We start from the raw sequence: 18,462 nt of genomic DNA, 5'->3' as shown, positions 1-18,462 counted from the left end.
AGTTTATAGATTTCCCTAGAAAAAAAGGAGAAAATATGCAAAACATATATACATTTTCATATTTAGGAGAACAATGGGGAAAACATGTTTGTAATAGAAAGTATGTTTCTTTTTTTTTAACTGCATTGACAAAAGGCTTGCTGTGGATGACTAGTTTTTGCAAATATCTGGATTTGGTAGGTTTCTCTGGGCGGCCAACAAGTTTGAACATTTAGGCAAAGTTTGAAGATTGCAAGGCACTGTGGTGAAGTGAGTGGGATCAATGCAAGTTACACCACTCTGGACATCTCTGAGTGTTTAGCTGTCAAAATTGTGAAGGGTTCTTATTGTTTCCTAGGAGTTCATCCACTACAGAAGTACAGAAATTTTTTGCTTGGCTATAGAGCTACGAGAAGCAATACAGACAATGAGTAAACACCAATATGAGTATGAATCAGAATATTTAATATATCACTTAGTGATAGTGAGCCTCAAAGCCACGTCAAAGCACCAACCAATTTATGGTCCTTTCACTCGCCTTCCATGCATGCTACACAATGTTATTCCCACTGCCAAAAAACAGCACTCAATCGGGCGTTAGTCAGCTTACATACCAATATTTCAATAGCAAACCAATACATACACTTTGCCAGCCAAGAGCCACACTTTTCACCAGCCAAGAGTTGCACATTCTGCTAGCCATCATCCATCAGCCAACAGCCATACAATAGGCGCTATGACCATATAGCCAGTCACTGTTGAGTGTGTGTGCAGTGAGCAAAGTTTTGCCTTAAACTTGACCTTCCACCTTCAACCTACACAGGATTCGTATGAATACAAACCTAAGCTAAGCATTGACTACCTGTTCATGTCTGTCTCGACCCACAATTCTAACACCACAAGGGTACTAGGTGCACCTTTACTAACATGTCTATGTGATAGCCTGCTTAGGCTTAGAAAGACTTGCATTTCATGTGCTTTCAGGATACTCACTGCACTAAATCGAACCCCTTCAAGTATGTAGAAATAAGTTGGGTGTTACTGAGAATGTACCTATGGCCCATTCCGTGGACAGTGTGAGTAAATCTACCTTTGAAAACTGGGCAAAATATGCTGTGACAGACTCTGCAAATATCCTGAAGAACACTTCTAAAAAGACAAAGGGCGTTGGGGTATGGTAGACAGGACACACATTCAAAACATAGCACATGTCCTGTCCACTGTTATGTGTAGTACATTGACAGAAAAGTACTCATATTACAGTTAATAGAATATCTGTAGTATTCCATCAAGGTGGCAAAAAAGGTTACAAATATGACACGTGAATAGTGGTGGGTACAGTGGTCTGTATGCATTCCTACCTTGAGCATCTGACTTCTTTTGATAAAAGATCCCTATGAAAACAAACCTAGAATAAGCTTGGATTATCTGTTCCTGTCTGTCTCTCACCTGAATTCCTAATATTGTGAAGTTGCCATGTGTATCTCTACTAACACCTTATTGTGGTAGCCTTTTTGGGCTCAAAAGGGCTTGTCTTATGTGCCCTTCCAGAGGGCTTGCAACACTAAATGCATCTCCTTTTAGTGTGCAGAAGTAAGTTAGGAGTGTCTAGGGATGCACTTGGTGCCCATTCCTTGGACTGTGGGGGGCAATCTGTCTTTAAAAACTCAGTTAGTCATGCTGAGGCAGACTCTATTAATGTTCCTTATACTAACTTCCCTCAAGAGCATTTCTGGAAAGACTAAGAGGCATATTCACAAGCCCCTTGCACCACCATAGTGTCACTTTTTGTGACTCTCTGCTGGTGCTGTGCACTGCGCCATATTTACAAGGTGACGGTTAGCCACCTTTTGTGGATTAATGTCACCTTGTAAATACAGCCCCTTAACTCATAGCACTTTGCGTGTAAGGGGTGTGCAATGGGTGTTGCTGTGGTCATTCCACAGCAACACCCTTTGCATTTTGAACCTCCCCCAGATTTACTAAATTTTGTAAACCCGAGGCAGCTCCAAAATCTAACGCCACTCCAGGGGTGGCGTTAGCATTGCGCAATGAGGAGAAATGCTTTCATTTCTCCTAGGTTTTTGCTCTTTCTGTGTGTGGTGCATTTTGCAGCACACATAGAAGGAGCAAATTGCCATTAAAGATTGTTTTTGTGCAGGATGGTGTCCCATAAATATGCCCCATATTTATGGCCAAGTTACTCATCACAGGCCACCGTCACCTTGCTGTGCTGAGCTGCATCACAGGGAAAGAATACACCACATTCCTACTTCTGTCCCTGAGCTGGTGCCATTTTGACAGGCTAGCACCATTGAGGGCCCCCTTGCACTATGGTGCAAGGATGTCTGCTTTGTAAGGTTTGTTTCTGTTCAAAAAGGGGCACCTTCCTGCTTTAACTAATCCTGTGAGGCATTTTCCTCTTTGTATGTGTATGCAGAATGAGGCACACGTAGAAAGAGGAAAAAATAAGGAGAAATAAATATATTATTCCTTGTTGCGCATCACCTGGGGAGGTGTAGCATTATGACTCATTCCTAGGTCTACCACTTTTGGTAAATCAGCGAATGCTTCACAATCCACTTAAGTTGTGTGAGAATGCCTCCCTGTGGAAAAGTAACGCAATGCTATGATTCACTCTGCAATGCTTTACTCAAGATTTATAAAGTCACTCAGGGCCACACAAGGTGGCCTTGCATGGCTTCATAACTGTCATTTTGGGCTTCCGTCACTCTTGCACCACACTGCATGGTGCAAAAGCCATGCAACAGGGCTTATAAATTACTCTTGTGTTTTATATGAAGTGAAGTATGTTGGAAACACAGGTCACACTGACATGGTCACTGTGAATAGTAATAGTTACTCTCCTGCCTCTTTCTGTGCGGAACAAAAGCTCTGCATCAGTAACATTACCAGCTCTTTTGCGCTGTTACATGAATGCACTCAGCAATGTGCTGATTCTGAAGCCTTGTGACTTCCTCCACAATAGATGAAGTAGAGGGTACTGCTTCTAAAGCAGCAAGGCTTTAAATAAAAGTCAACTAAAAAGCAAGAAAGGGTGTCAATCTTTCTATAGTGGTCTGCCAATAGAAAATATATGCATGTATGTTGCCAACTGAATCAGGTAAATAGTAAAATTCCTATACCATGTGTGAGGCTTGCAACTCACATTACATAGTTGAGGAACCTGGTAATATTTATCCACTCCACACATACACTTTTTACAGGTATACAGTATACAGATGGGCTTGTGGACTTCTGCTACCTGACCCCAAACTGTGACCCAAAAACTGCTTTCGTCATGAAGTATAGTGAGCATGTATACTTCCCGCCTTGCTAGATAGTTGACAGCAAGCAGTTTTTTGCAATGCAGTGCACTACACTGGCCTTTCTGGAATATTTTACAATCTGAGTTTAACACTAAACATGAATTTAGACCTAAATCATAAAATCCAATGCAGTGCTTTCTAATAATACCACAAGGCACAGTGAAAGCTTTGTACAGGTTATTATACACTTGGGGACTTATTTACAAGCCCCTTGCAGCACAGTGCACCATCGGAGCATCATTTTTTTACACTCATGTGGGGCAGTGTGACAGCCAATATTTACAAGGTCATGCTAAGCCACCTTGCGTGGCTTTTGATAGTGTTGTAAATATGGACCCCTTTTACATATAACACTCTGTGAAGGGGGCATTCAATGGGTGTTGCTTGGATTGTTACCTTGCAACACCCAGGGAACTCAAAGGAGTCTTATACATTCTCAGATTCACAAGTCTGAGAATGCATCAGTTTTCTATGCCACGGTGGCGTAAGAGTAACACAATGGGGAGAAATATCTTTTTTTCTTCCTGGTTTTTCCTCTTTCTATGTGTGCTGCATTCTGCAGCACATATTCAAAGAGGAAAACTTATCCTATGGTTATTTTTATGCAAGAAGGTGTACCTTCCAGCACAAAAACAATCATCTTCACAATGCAGACAGCCTTGCACCAAAGTGCAAAGGTGCTGGCACATGGCAACAATTTGCGTGCCAGCGCAGGGGGAGAGGACAGAAATGTGACCTACCTTGTAAATGTGGCACATTTCTGCCCTTTCCAGGTGGTGCAGGGCAGCGTAGCAATGCACTTGCTGCGCTGCCCTGCTCCAGGGGGCCTGACCTTGGGCTCAGGTGTAGAACTAATCGACGTAAAGATTATGGCGGTCATTCTGACCTTGGCGGGCGGCTACCGCCATGCGGCCACAATAACGCAGCCCACATTCCAACATTCCCGCTGGGCCGGCGGGCGCTAACCATGTTAGCGCCCGCCGGCCCAGCGGGAATGAGGCCGCAACACAGGAGCCGACTCCAAATGGAGCCGGCGGTGTTGCGGCCGTGCGACCGGTGCGGTTGCACCCGTTGCGCTTTTCACTGTCTGCCATGCAGACAGTGAAAAGCAGGCCGGGGCCCTGTTAGGGGGCCCCTGCACTGCCCATGCCAGAGGCATGGGCAGTGCAGGGCCCCCCAGGGCCCCCAGGACACCCCTTACCGCCAGCCTCTTCCTGGCGGTGTAAACCGCCAGAAACAGGCTGGTGGTAAGGGGGTCATAATCCCCAGGGCAGCGCTGCTTGCAGCGCTGCCCTGGCGGATTATCACCGCCGGGGGAAAATCGGCGGGACACCGCCGGCCCCGGCGGTGCGACCGCGGCTTTACCGCCGTGGTCAGAATGGGAGATGAAGCACCGCCAGCCTGTTGGCGGTGCTTCCATCATTCTTGCCCTGGCGGTCCAAGACCGCCAGGGTCAGAATGACCCCCTATATCCTTTATGAAAGACAAACTGTGCAGGCTCCCATAACATCTTTTTACTAACACCTAACGTTGACGGGAAACATGCAGAATTTTGCATGGAGTCTTTCCCTGTATATACTCTCATACTGCACATATAACCAGTAGGGCTCTTGATGTTCTTGATACTGTAACAAGCGCTTTTACTTTCTATATTATGTGCCTGAACAGCAATCAATCAATCACTCAATCAGTTTTTGTAAAGTGCAGCTACTCACACTGTGAGGGTCTAAAGGCGCTGTGGGGAGGGTAGGGGCCTCATCCAAAGAGCCACGTCTTGAGGTTCTTCCTAAAGATGGTGAGCGACGTGCTTCATCTGAGGTGCAGGGGGATGTTGTTCCAGCTCTTTGCTGTGATTTAGGTGAAGGATCATCTTCCGGCTGTGGTTTTGCAGATGCGAAGGATGTGGCCAGGGCAGAGCGGAGGGATCTGGCGGGGATCTGGGAGGAGACGCGGTGCTTCAGGTAGGCTGGTCCTTTGTTGTGTATGGACTTGTACATGTGGATGAGTAGCTTGAAGGTGATTCCTTTTTCAACCAGGAGCCAGTGGAGGGTCCTCAGGTGTTGGGAGATGTGTTCTCGGCATTGGAGATCCAGGATGAGTCTGGCGGCGGCGTTCTGGATGAGTTGTAGTTTTTTGATGTTTCTAGTTGAGGTGCTGGAGTAGAGGGCGTTGCCGTAGTCAAGCTTGCTAGTAACTAAGGCGTGAGTGACTGTCCTGCGACAGTCTGCTGGGATCCATCTGAAGATCTTCCAAGGTTTGTGGAGTGTGTGCCAGCAGGACGAGGTAACTGAGTGGAGGGTCATGGATAGGGAGGAGTTGAGGATCATGCCTAGGTTGAAGGTGTGCTCCGTCTGTGCAGGGGTGGCACTGAGGGATGTGGGGCACCAGAAGTCATCCCAAGCTGAGGTGGCATTTCTGAAGATGATGAGCTCAGTCTTGTCAGAGCAGCTGTCCCCTTTTGCACAGGATCGGCAACTTAGTGGCTGCTATAGTCTTTACAGGAATATAAATCTCTGAAAACGTGGCACAGGTATTTGCTGCAATAGACTGAATTTTAAATAACCGATCATGGAACTGGTGGTGTAAGTACAATGCAGCAGAATTATCATAGAAATGGAGCTAATGATTCAAAATTATCTCTGCTTGTAAGGAAATGCCTCTTTTCTCATGATTACTTCCAAAGTTTTGAAATGATGCTGCTGGTTCCTTGAGTCTAGAATTGCACCAAATCCTGCCAAGCATTACTCAGTGTCAGTGCTCTGACCCTTAAAACATGCATATTTAATTGGCAAACCCCCAATTGGCATAAGTTAACTTATTTAAAGTCCTTAGTAGATGGTACCAGGGGCACACCCGGCCTGTAAGTTAAGGGCTGAAGAACCTACTGTGCCACCACAAGTGTGGCAAAGCATGATTCTTACTCTACCATTGCAGACTAAGGCAGGTCTACAGAACCATAAATGCAAGTTGCATCATATTTCAAAGAAGGGCAAGTGCTTTGTAGTTTTCACTTTTCTAAGCTAGTAGCCCAATTTGCGAGTATGGAGTTTCCCCACTGACACCCCAGCAGTGCTATCCTCCAAAATGGGCGAATAAGTATGGTGGTTATAGGTATGAAAAGAGTTTGTGCATTAAGCCTGTCTTATCACAAGTCAAATTTAATATAACTATTTTACAAATGGCAACTTCATAAAGTTGCTGCAAGTTTTCCAATAGTTGTTATTGGTAGCACACACTGCTACCTTTGAGGCACCCAGCTTTCTTCCTGGGTAGAGGTAAGAATAATTCAGAGGAAGAGGAAGAAGGGACCAGCCAAGGGAAGAGGTGTGATAGCCTCCTGGCAGGATGGGAAAAGTTGGTCAATAAGGTGAGCTTCAAAGGGGAAGCCGCATTTGAAGGGCAAATGATAGTCACTCTACCATGTTACTCCTTTGTTTAGGCAGACAAGGTGGCATCTAGGGCAAAGAGCAAAAAACGGTTTGCAAACTACTTTTTCTAGGGGAGTGTAGACCCCAAGCAGCCACATCCCTGGTTTGGCTTATGGAGCTCCACACACCAAGAAAAGATCCTGCCATTTTGGGAGTGGGCAGAATAGTACATTATGGGTTAGTGAGATGCCACACTTTGCAGGAAAGAAAACGGAACAGATAATGGATGGAATCCTGAACAATGCAAACATTCACCCCTAGTCACACATCTGGGTTTAATAAATAGTTTTTTTGCCCACTATTCCACCCCAGTTTGGACTCTGCCATATGCACATCAGCCTTGACCCTGCTCCCCATGGGAACAGTCTAGCCTGTACTTCAAAGCTGGGTCCTCCCTGGAGCAGTAACAAGCATCTTGGGACAGGTTTCAGTTATTACCTCCAATTTGCCATGCTAGCTTGAATCCAGTGGCACAGTGAGCACAGGACCCACATCTGAATATACCTTTTCCACTCAATTCCATTCAATTCAATTTTTTATTATCATGATTTGGCACTCCAAAGAGATCCACATGAATAATGATACAGAGCCATATAAATACATAATACATAATAAAATGATATGCTTTTCTAAGAAAAAGAAAACACAACCATATTAATACATAATAAAATAGTACACTTTTAAATGAACACAAAAGATCAAAATAGCTGCAGAAAAGTTTGAAAAAAATAAAAAATCCTATAACAAAATCTTTCATTAGGAAGGGTATAACATAAATCTAAGGCCTCTCTATAAGATCTAATATCTAGCCACAAAAAGAGGGGTTTCAGCCATATTTTCCTTTGTGCAGCTAAAGTGGGGCAGAAAAATAAAACGTGTTTGATATTCTGTACCCCACCTTGGCACAAAGTTCAGGAGTTAGTAGAACCATCCCACTTGGAAGTAAAATCCCTCAGGGATATTCTATCAAGTACGATCAAGATACAAAATCTCCTCAGACCATGTGGTAGATTCCAGGTCAGGTAAGGTTGCGCCACTTTCATAATTAAAGAATTGGTTAACTTCTCGAGACCTCTTCTATGGTGACATGCATCAAGGTCCATTTAAAAGCCTTTGGACCATGTCACTTCCTTCAAGATTTTTTTTTTACAATTATGAAGGGTATTGAAGGAGTGAGGTCCGAGTCCAGCTCTAAGAGCCGAATAGCATGGATGTAGTTTCAGAAAACCCCAGATTTTTCTCTCAAATTGTTAAAGATTTCATTGAAGGCCAGGTTTTTCAACGTAAATTTCTCGCTATCGATAAGGTTATGTGTCCTTCTTATCACAGCCGCAAGGCCTTGCATGAAGGTATTTTTAATGCCTAATTCAAGTCTTAGCGCTGCTCCTGAAGCTGAGTGATTACAAGAGGCCATGCGTCTTGGAATATGGCCTTCTGTCTTGTCAAGGAAATCCCATTTGTTTATGTCTATACATTCTATCGCATATAAGAGAGTAGATGGAATCTTAACCTGATAGTCAGACAATAAATGCAAGAAGTGACGTTTACCATTTGCCCTAAAGAAAGCCACCAAACCTTGGGTGTGTGAAATAGCCTTATTAGTATTATTGCGAATACGCTCTTGCTAATTTATTGAGGTGGAAAAGATCTTACCCAAAAACTGATATGTATCTATCTGTTCCAACTTATGTTGACCCAGAACCCAGGGGGTACAGATTTTCCTTCTGGTTTTTTCCCCGGAGAAGCATACAACATGAGACTTCAATGTATTGATTCTTAAGTAGTGCTTCTCCAAGTAAAGAGTGGCCAGGCGTTGATTTAGGCCTTTTGGGGTGAGATCGAACACAACTATGTCATTCGCATAAAATAAGCATGCGATTGGCCGACAACCCACCACGGGTGCATAGCCAAAAGTACTCCAAACTTTTTTAGTGAGGTCATAAATATAAAGGTAGAAAAGCAGTGAGGCCAATAAACAGCCCTGACTCAGGCCATTTTTGGTTTAAAATTTTGAAGACAATCCCTGCTCTCCACCCATGAGGATTTTACACCAGGTTGAAGAATACAGGGCAATCACCAATTGCAGGAGACAAGGCAGGACCGCTAATTCTTGAAATTTCTTCCACAGGATTTTCCTATCCACTCTGTCAAATGCTGTGGAGTAATCAATAAATGTGGCTCACAAAATTTCCCCCTAGTCTGGGCACATTTCTCAATTATAGTTTACATTATGAGAGTATTATCTAAAGTATTATGGGCCTTTCTGAAGCCTGCCTGTTCCAATGGAAGAATACCATTTTCCTCAACCAAATCAGTTAATTGCAGTAAGATACTTTTCGCAAATATCTTTCCTGTTGCATCTAATAAGGACATGTTTCTGTAATTTGATGGTACTATTCTATATCCCTTTTTATGTAGAGGAAGTATTATACTACCCGTCCATGATAACGGGATATTACCTTGGACATAGCAGGCGCCAAATACTGGATGAAGAAGTTTTGCCCAAAGCAAAGGCTCCCTTTTAATTAGTCATTGGAACCTCGTCGGGGTCCATGGTGCCCCATGAGCGCATTGAAGTTATAATCCCCTCTAAATCAGCCACAGTAGGATCACTCGTATTATCCATTTCTCCCCCTCCATTTAATACTATCACCTCTCTCCCAGGGTGAGCACACCGTTTTTCAGCATAAAGGACTTGGATATACAACTTCCAGTGTTCCTCTGATTAAGGGGGGGGGGGCGAATAGGGTTTTACAGTTTCCGCACCCCTCTTAGATGATAGCTCAAACTTTACTGGAGTTTCTCGTTGCGTCTGCTTCCCTCAATGCGATCCACTTATGATCCTCTTCTTTTCTTCGGATCAATAGTTTCAGCCGAGATCTTCTTCTCTTAAGTATTGTTATTTTCCTATTCATTTCCTTAGTCTTAGGCTCCAGCTGTCGCCCTACTAACTTATTTATTTCTCTATTCAGATTCATGATAGGCAGCTGAGCTTTTTTGATTCCAGTTATACTACGCACAAGCTGCTTCCACGTAATAATGTAACTCATTAAGTTGGGAAAATGTGTTAAATCGTCTTTCCCCCAAACCTCCATATTTCCCACGATGTTTTCCAACAATGGCTTCAACGATATTATTCTAGCTGTCGACCAAAACATTCTCCTATTTTCCCCGTTAATTCTAGGGTTTGCACCTTTTATAGACCATGGATCTACGGCCCCTAGCTGCAATTTTAAGGTAAGTTTTAGAATCATGTGGTTACTGTATATGTCTATTATTTCCATATCCTCGACTCTTTGAGCAATGTTGTCCGAGGTACATATAGTCAATAATGGAGTTATTCTTGATGGACTTATGTGTAAAAACTGCGGGCGAGTCCGAACAGAAGCGCCCATTCAGAATAATACTGCTGCAAGACCTCAGACCTTTAAAAAAAATGAGTCCTCTTTTGTCTGTCCTAATTCTAATAGTGAATAGGATAGGTGGAATATTCAGTGCTTTTTCCCTGTCTGGGCAACAAAAGAGGTGGAGCGAAGAATGAGAAATTTTACAGTTTAAGTCCCTCATTATAATTAAGTTGGCAGAATTTCTTACAGCACAGACTTATTTGAGCAATTGTTGCAGAATATTGTTGAATTCCTTTTCAGGGGGGTATATGCATTTACAATAATCAAGGGAATTTTCCCACCCTTCTCCCCCCTAACATGTACTCATGCTATTTGAAAAAAGTTTCTAGTCTCGGGGAGGCTATCAAATTCACAGTTATATCTGTCACTTAAAAGCATGGCCAAACCCCCTTTAGCATGCCCTTTTTTTGAGGGGAGTCCTTTTTTGCTTAGAACTGTGTAACCCGGGCATGAGAAGTCATTTAAACACTGGGTCTTTTGAATGCAAATCAGGTAGATCTTCATTGAACACAATACATTTAATTTACCTGAATCTTTCCCTAGTCTTGTAGCATTCCAAGAGACCAATGAGAGGTCAGTGTTAGTAACTTGACTGTATCAGCTTACCCTTCGACTGAGATCTTTTCAGGGCCCCTGCTAACCAATTCCAATTTTCCTGATTGGGACTGGAGCCTTGATATTTGGGTCCTTCCAAAACATTTACTTCCCTTGTACCCTGGAATAGGGAAACTTGCACAATTTTGCCTGAGGTGAAGGAATGTTTCCCCCCCCAATTCACAATAGTAATTGTGGAGTCTAAACCATGATTAGTATACTGCCTGCCAAGGTACGTTGACTTCTCCCGAACTGAGATAACATCTATACCCCTGCGTTGGAGTTGGGCACAGTTAACCAGAATTAATTTCAAGATAGTTTTAGAGGAAAACCATTCCTTTGCCTTACATCCCCCTATACTGTGGTCAAGAAAGACCGTCACGATATCAGTACTCTCACATAATTTGAGTTCTTCTATTTCAAAAAAGCATGACAGTAGAAAGAAACTATTAGGCAATATAGTCAAAAACTCCAAGCAGTCCGGGCACTCCATATGCCTAGCAAGGGCATCATCCCTTCTGAATGTTTCTCCCACTTTCTGAGTAATTCATCTGGGGCAAATATCCATAGCTCTTAGTGGGGCAGTATCAGCGTGGATTATGTTGATGGAATCAGATATGGCAGTAGGTGTCACCAGAAGATCTGTCTGTCTCTGATCGTGCGGCAGTACAACAAGGGACGCCCCCTCAATCCTGTTCTGAGAGTTCTTGAGTGAGGGGACCTGTTCCAACATGTTTGTAGATTCCACCTGTTCCCTTTCCTCAAACTTAACCTTCCTTGCTTTCTTTTTAGAGTGTCACTGGTTCCTTTTTTTCCTGTCTTTTTCCCCCTTGTTTTAATTGCTTTACTAGCCTTTTCCATGTCAATTTCATTTTGTTCCATCCACTTTAGAGATAAATGATCTTTGGGAAGAAAGATTGGGAATGGAACCACTCGAGGATTTAGAATGGGTTCCTTTTTCTGGACATCATGGGCCAATGGTGGAATATTGTGCGGTTAATTCATACTAGAAAAGAGGTTGTCCAGGAAATATACCCCATTCTCTACAGGGGCCAAATTCACTAGTGTAGTAACTACTTCATCCGAATGTGGTTTTCCTGCTTGAGTCCTTTCTAAGAGTGGGAGAACTTATCACCTATGTTTGTTAAGTCTTCAGCAAATGGGAATTGCCAACAATATTTAGACCCAAACCTTTACATACCTCCTTTTTGGTTGTCTTGGCCGACTCGTCAGGAGAGTGGTTCACATTTTTATTTACTAGTAAGACTTTTAGAATGGAAACAAGAATATCTTTAGTGTAATCAGAATTTTTTATGGATTTTTCGAGAAGCTCCAAAATAGACGATAGGATTCTTTCGAGGCACTTAAAGGATTCAGAAAGGACTATGGTGGTCATTCTGACCTTGGCGGTCCATGACCGCCATGGCGGAGTGCGGCGGAAGCACCGCCAACAGGCTGGCAGTGCTTCCTGGCCTATTCTGACCGCGGCGGTAAAGCCGCGGTCGGAAAAGGGGAGCCGGCGGTTTCCCGCTGGCCCAGGGAACCTGCCATGGCGGCGCTGCAAGCAGCACCGCCATGGGGATTCCGACCCCCTTCCCGCCAGCCTGTTTCTGCCGGTGTCCACCGCCAGAACCAGGATGGCGGGAACGGGTGCCGTGGGGCCCCTGCACTGCCCATGCCACTGGCATGGGCAGTGCAGGGGCCCCCTAACAGGGCCCCACAAAGATTTTCACTGTCTGCTTAGCAGACAGTGAAAATCGCGACGGGTGGCACTGCACCCATCGCACCCCTTCAACTCCGCCGGCTCCATTCCGAGCCGGCTTCATTGTTGAAGGGGCTGTCCCGCTGGGCCGGCCGATGGTCTACTGGCGGTCGCCCGCCGGCCCAGCGGGAAAGCCGGAATGGCCGCCGCGGTCTTTTGACCGCGGTGCGGTCTTTCGGCGGGAACCGCTTGGCGGGCGGCGACCGCCGTCCGCCGCGGTCAGAATGACCGCCTATATGTTGTTCTGGTGGGCACACTAAGGCCCTCATTCTGACCTTGGCGGGCGGCGGAGGCCGCCCGCCAAAGTCCCGCCGTCAGATTACCGTTCCGCGGTCGAAAGACCGCGGCGGTAATTCTGACTTTCCCGCTGGGCTGGCGGGCGGTCGCCTTCAGACCGGCCGCCAGCCCAGCGGGAAAGAGGCTTCCACGATGAAGCCGGCTCGGAATCGAGCCGGCGGAGTGGAAGCTGTGCGACGGGTGCAGTTGCACCCGTCGCGTATTTCACTGTCTGCGCAGCAGACAGTGAAATACATGTAGGGGCCCTCTTACGGGGGCCCCTGCAATGCCCATGCCAGTGGCATGGGCACTGCAGGGGCCCCCAGGGGCCCCGCTACCCCCCCCTACCGCCATCCGGATCCCAGCGGTCGGACCGCCGGGATCTGGATGGCGGTAGGGGGGGTCGGAATCCCCGCGGCGGTGCAGCAAGCTGCGCCGCCGTGGAGGATTCAATGGGGCGGCGGTACACTGGCGGGAGCCCGCCAGTGGTGCCGGTCCAACCGCGGCTTTACCGCCGCGGTCGGAATCCCCATTGGAGCACCGCCGGCCTGTCGGCGGTGCTCCCGCGGTCCTCCGCCCTGGCGGTCAAAGACCGCCAGGGTCAGAATGACCGCCTAAGTCTGAAGTTTCTGAAGATCTTATATCTGAAAGAAAGTGGTCCAAAGGGGTACTTCTAAAGAGTTTTAGCATAGGGGATCAATATTAGATTGTGCTACTACGGGCGTTATTGGGATTGATGGAGGGACAATTCTGCAGCCGGGCACCTCATCCAGATCAATATCGGGAAGGGTAAATTCCTTAATTTCGGCTTGATTGGGCCTATTCGGAAGGCAGTGAAAACTGCTGGTCCGTCCCTGCCGGTAGTGCCATCATCCGTCATAATATTCAAGTCATTACCCTGGGTGGAATCTTGAGGGGTATTATTGTTGACGCCGGATGTATTTCCTGCCTTGACCATTATTTTCTCACAAGAATCCTTTAGGAGAAATGGGAGGATAGAGTTCAAACTTTTTAAGTTTAAGTGCTGCACTTTCTTGTTTCTTAGGGGGTTTGACTTGGTTTTTTTGCAGGCCAGACTAAGGAATGACCTACTCCTTCTCATACATTTAAAAGTAATTTTATTTATTCCTCATCTTGTTGCTCCCTTTCTACTATAATCTGCTTTTATGCTGGATCCACTCTCCCAGCAAACCAATTTTCCTGTCAAGAAAGTTGTATGACGATCCACTCTGAAATACGGGCACACTCTTGTTCACAAAGGTACTTGATCCACCAGCAGTTCACAGTCCACAGACCTAGAGTACCCCTTTTATCGCAATTGCATACAGGCTGAGGTTCAACAAAATAGGGTAAAGTGGAGCAGGTCAGGGCGAGTCAAAGCTGGGCCAGAAGAAAAGAAATCATAAAAGTGAGGTCAGCAACAAACCACAGTACCTTAATGTCAGGTGACAGGCCCCCTTCAGTTCACGACTCAACCAGCTCTCAGCCAGGCCCGCAGTTCTTCACCACCTGCTGGCTTGGTGCCTCTGTGCCTGGTGCCTGGTTCCTCTGTGCAGCTAGCTCCTAGGTACTTCCTCAATGTTCAGACACTTTCCTTGAGTGTTTGGGGGGATTTCTTTCTTCGTTCCCCTCTCACACGGACATTCCTGCTTCCAAAAGCTCCACCAAGTTTCCAAGTTATCCTGGACCAGGAGTAGGAAAGAGTGGCGTAAGGGACTAGCGACTTTCCTACTACTTTTCCTACGGTGACTCTTGATGTCTTTACTCTGCCGCTCCCACTACAGCGGCTTTATGTTTCCCAAAGCGAAAGAAGGGGATGACCCACCTTCCCACAGCGTCTTTTCTGTCTTTTATACAAACACCGCTGGTACCGCTGCTGCTGCTGCTGTATTCTGCTGGTACTGCTGCTGCTATATTCTGCCTCCACCTCTCTTCCTGCACTACCGGTGTGTTATACACTCCCGGGGCGGGATTGGAGCAGGAATGGGAGCGGGAGAATAGGCGGGCGACTTTGCTGCATCACGATTGCTTCCCAGTGTCTTTTCCCGAACTGCCGCTATACTATTGGCTCCCTAGGGCAGGAGCATCACTTTCACCTTCCGGGAGCACAAAACAGGTTCCTCGCGCTCCTCAGTGACTTTGTCCTCCTGGGAGTGAGAGCAAGGAGCAGCCCCTCCCTAGCGTCCTTGCGGCACGGTTTCTCCTCTTGCAGCACAAGCAAAGATCAGGCTCCTCGTAGCTTGCGCTGCCCTCGGCAGCGCAATGCCTCTTGACTTCCACTCTTGTCCTCTTGGATGTGAGAGCAGGAAAGGGAGCATGAGCGAGGAGTTTGGGCTGCCCGCGCTGCCCTCGCGCAGTGGTAGGGTGCCTCTTTTCCCCCTGATCTGGAGAGTTACATGCCTGACTACCCGCTCTTCCGCTCCACCGCTGTGCTCTGCGTCACGTTGTATCAACGTCACTATCACTTCCTCACAGTGCTCACTCGCAAGTTCTTCACAAAAGGCAACTACTATCTCACAGGGATTCACTGCCCAACACTTATGTCTAAAAAAAATATCAAAGTGATTCAATGTTGAAGTTCTGACCAACACAAAAGGATGAACCAGTTAGTAGAGCAATAACTCCAAACATGGTCTTCACTTTTTCCTGTGGAAGCGCAGGCACATCTTGAGGATGGTTAAGGCCTTTACACCCGACACACACCTTAATGCTCCACTAATGCTTAATTAGAGCAGGTGATGGCCACAGGCTCATTTTTGAGGACTGAACTTATTTTCCACTAAACTACAGCAATAGAAAAAAAAGAAGGAGGGGTAGACCAGTGGTTGATGGATAAAAGGGGCAAAAGAGGAACCTACAAGAGTGAGATGGCGATCCACTCAGGGCAATAAAAGCAAAAAGAACAGATGATGGGCGGAATATTTAACATATCACTTAGTGATAGTGAGCCGCAAAACCAAGTCAAAACACCACTCAATTTATAGTCCATTCATGATGCCACACAATACCATTCCCACTCCCAGCCAAGTGCCCAACATACACAGCACTCACAAACTGCCTTCATTTAAGTGCCCAACACAGTCGTACTCTCACAGGACTGAAACAGCAATCACAGTGCCCTTCAACCAGTCATCAGTCAGCGTACATACCAATATTTACAAGCAAACCATTACACGCATTTTGCCAGCTAAGAGCCACCTATTTCAACAGCCAACAGTTGCACTTTCCACTAGCCATCAGCCACACATACTGTCAACCAGGAGCCTTACATATCGCCAGCCAGCAGTCACACATTTTCACCAGTCAATAGCTACATATACCAACAGCCACATATCCACCAGCCAGCAGCCATACAACAGTTGGTACACACATACCGCCAGCCACTGTTGAGTGTGTGTGCCTTCAGCAGAGTTTTGCCTTACACTTAACCACCTGCTTTCAACCGACACAGGATTCATATGAAAATAAACCTAAGCTAAGCTTTGACTTTACCTGTTTATGTCTGTCTTGAACCACAACCCTAGTACTACAAGGGTACCAGGTGCACCTTTATGAACATGTCCACTTAGCAATCTGCTTAGGCTCAGGAAGACTTGTCTTTCTTGTGCTTTCAGCATATTCACTGACCTAAAACCAACCCCTTCCAGTGTGTAGAAATAAGTTGGGTGTGACTGAGGATGCATTTATGGCCCATTCCATGGACAGTGTGAGCAAATCTACCTGGGCATAACATGCAGGGGCTGACTCTGATAATTCCCTAAAGAACACTTCTAGAAAGACAAAGGGCCTTCGGGTTTGGTGGACAGGACATTCGATCAAAACATAGAACATGTCTTGTCCACTGTTATGTGTAGTACATTGACAGAAAAAAACTAGGAACACAATTGATAGAAAATCTCCAGTATTCCGTCAAGGTGGCAAAACAGGTCACAAAAATGACATGTGTGACTATTCGTGGGTATAGTAGTCTGTATGCATTCCTACCTTGAGCATCTGCCTTCTTTGGATACAAGATTCCTGCAGACGTAAGTTAGGGGTGTCTTAGGATGCACTTGGAGCCCATTCATTGGACAGTGTGAGCTAATATGCCTTTGAAAACTCAGTAAATCATGCCGAGGTAGACTCTACTAAAGTTCCTTATACTAGTTTCCCTCAAGAGCATTTCTGGAAAGACTAAGGGCCATATATATGGCCAAGTTATTCAGCACATCACAACAAGTCACCTAGTTGTGCTTAGCTGCATCACATGGAAAGAACATATTGCATTATTTTCTTTGTCCCTGAACAAGCGCTGTTTTGACAGACTACCAACAATGCAGATACCCTTGCACTATGGTTCATCTGCCTTCTTTGGATACAAGATCCCTGCAGACGTAAGTTAGGAGTGTCTAAGGATGCACTTAGAGCTCATTCTGTGGACAGTGTGAGCCAATATGTCCTTGAAAACTTAGTTAATCATGCCGAGGTAGACTCCACTAAAGTTCCTTATACTAGCTTCCCTCAAGAACATTTCTGGAAAGACTAAGGCCCTCATTACAAACCTGGCGGTCCAAGACCACCAGGGCTGTTTTGTCTGAAGCTCCGCCAACAAGCTGGCGGTGCTTCAGAGGGGATTACGACTGCAGCGGTAGCGCCGCGTTCGCACTGCCGGGGCCCGCGGTTTCCCACCAAATTTGCCCCGGCGGTGATACTCAGCCAGGGCAGCGCTGCATGCAGCACTGCCCAGGGGATTACGACTCCCCGACCGCCAGCCTTTACCTGGCGGTTTGAACTGCCAGGAAAAGGCTGGAGGTACGGGGAGTCGTGGGGCCCCTGGGGGCCCCTGCACTGCCCATGCCACTGGCATGGGCAGTGCAGGGGCCCCCTGACAGGGCCCCATGCAGCTTTTCACTGTCTGCTATAGAGACAGTGAAAAGCGCGACGGGTGCAACTGCACCCGTCGCAGGGCTGCAACACCGCTGGCTCCATTTGGAGCCGGCTCCTATGTTGCGGCTGAGATCCCCGCTGGGCCGGCGGCCGAAAACCAGGTTTCCGCCTGACGGCCCAGTGGGGATCTCATAATGACCGCGGCGGGGGTGCGGCTGCATTGGCGGCCGCCCGGCGGTCAGATCTTGGCGGGCGGCTGTAGCCACCCACCAAGGTCATAATGAGGGCCTGAGGGTCATATGTATGGCCAAGTGATTCAGCACATCACAAGAAGTCACCTTGTTCTACTGAGCTGCATCACAGGGAAAGAACCTAGGGCCAGATGTAGCATAATAACATTTTGCGACTTGCAAATTGCGAGTACTAGCGACTCGCAATTTGCAACTCGCAAAATGTTATGCAGAAAGGTGTCTCAGACACCTTCTGCGAGTCGGTATGGACACGAAAAGATATGATTAGGTCAACCACAAAAGCACAGGTAAAGGACACTGCCATAGTACTCCTGTATCTGGTTACAGCAGGGGAAAGAAAGCAATGGATTACAGCTGCAAGCCCTCATCATCCCAGCTATTCTTGCCCTTGGCAGTGGGTAAAACAGTATTTAATAACAAGAACCCAGCAGAAACTGGAACAAACAAGGGAGGGATAGGGAAACTGAAATGCTCTTGTTAACCTTGCAAGGTGGGGAGATGGAAGTGGAGGAAAAATATCAATTACTTGTATCACAATTAAACAATTAAATCAGACACACATAGGCCCAT

The sequence above is a fragment of the Pleurodeles waltl genome, chromosome 3_1 (assembly GCF_031143425.1).
Source record: "Pleurodeles waltl isolate 20211129_DDA chromosome 3_1, aPleWal1.hap1.20221129, whole genome shotgun sequence".
Classification (NCBI taxonomy): domain Eukaryota; kingdom Metazoa; phylum Chordata; class Amphibia; order Caudata; family Salamandridae; genus Pleurodeles; species Pleurodeles waltl.
This window is presented reverse-complemented; position numbering follows the sequence as displayed.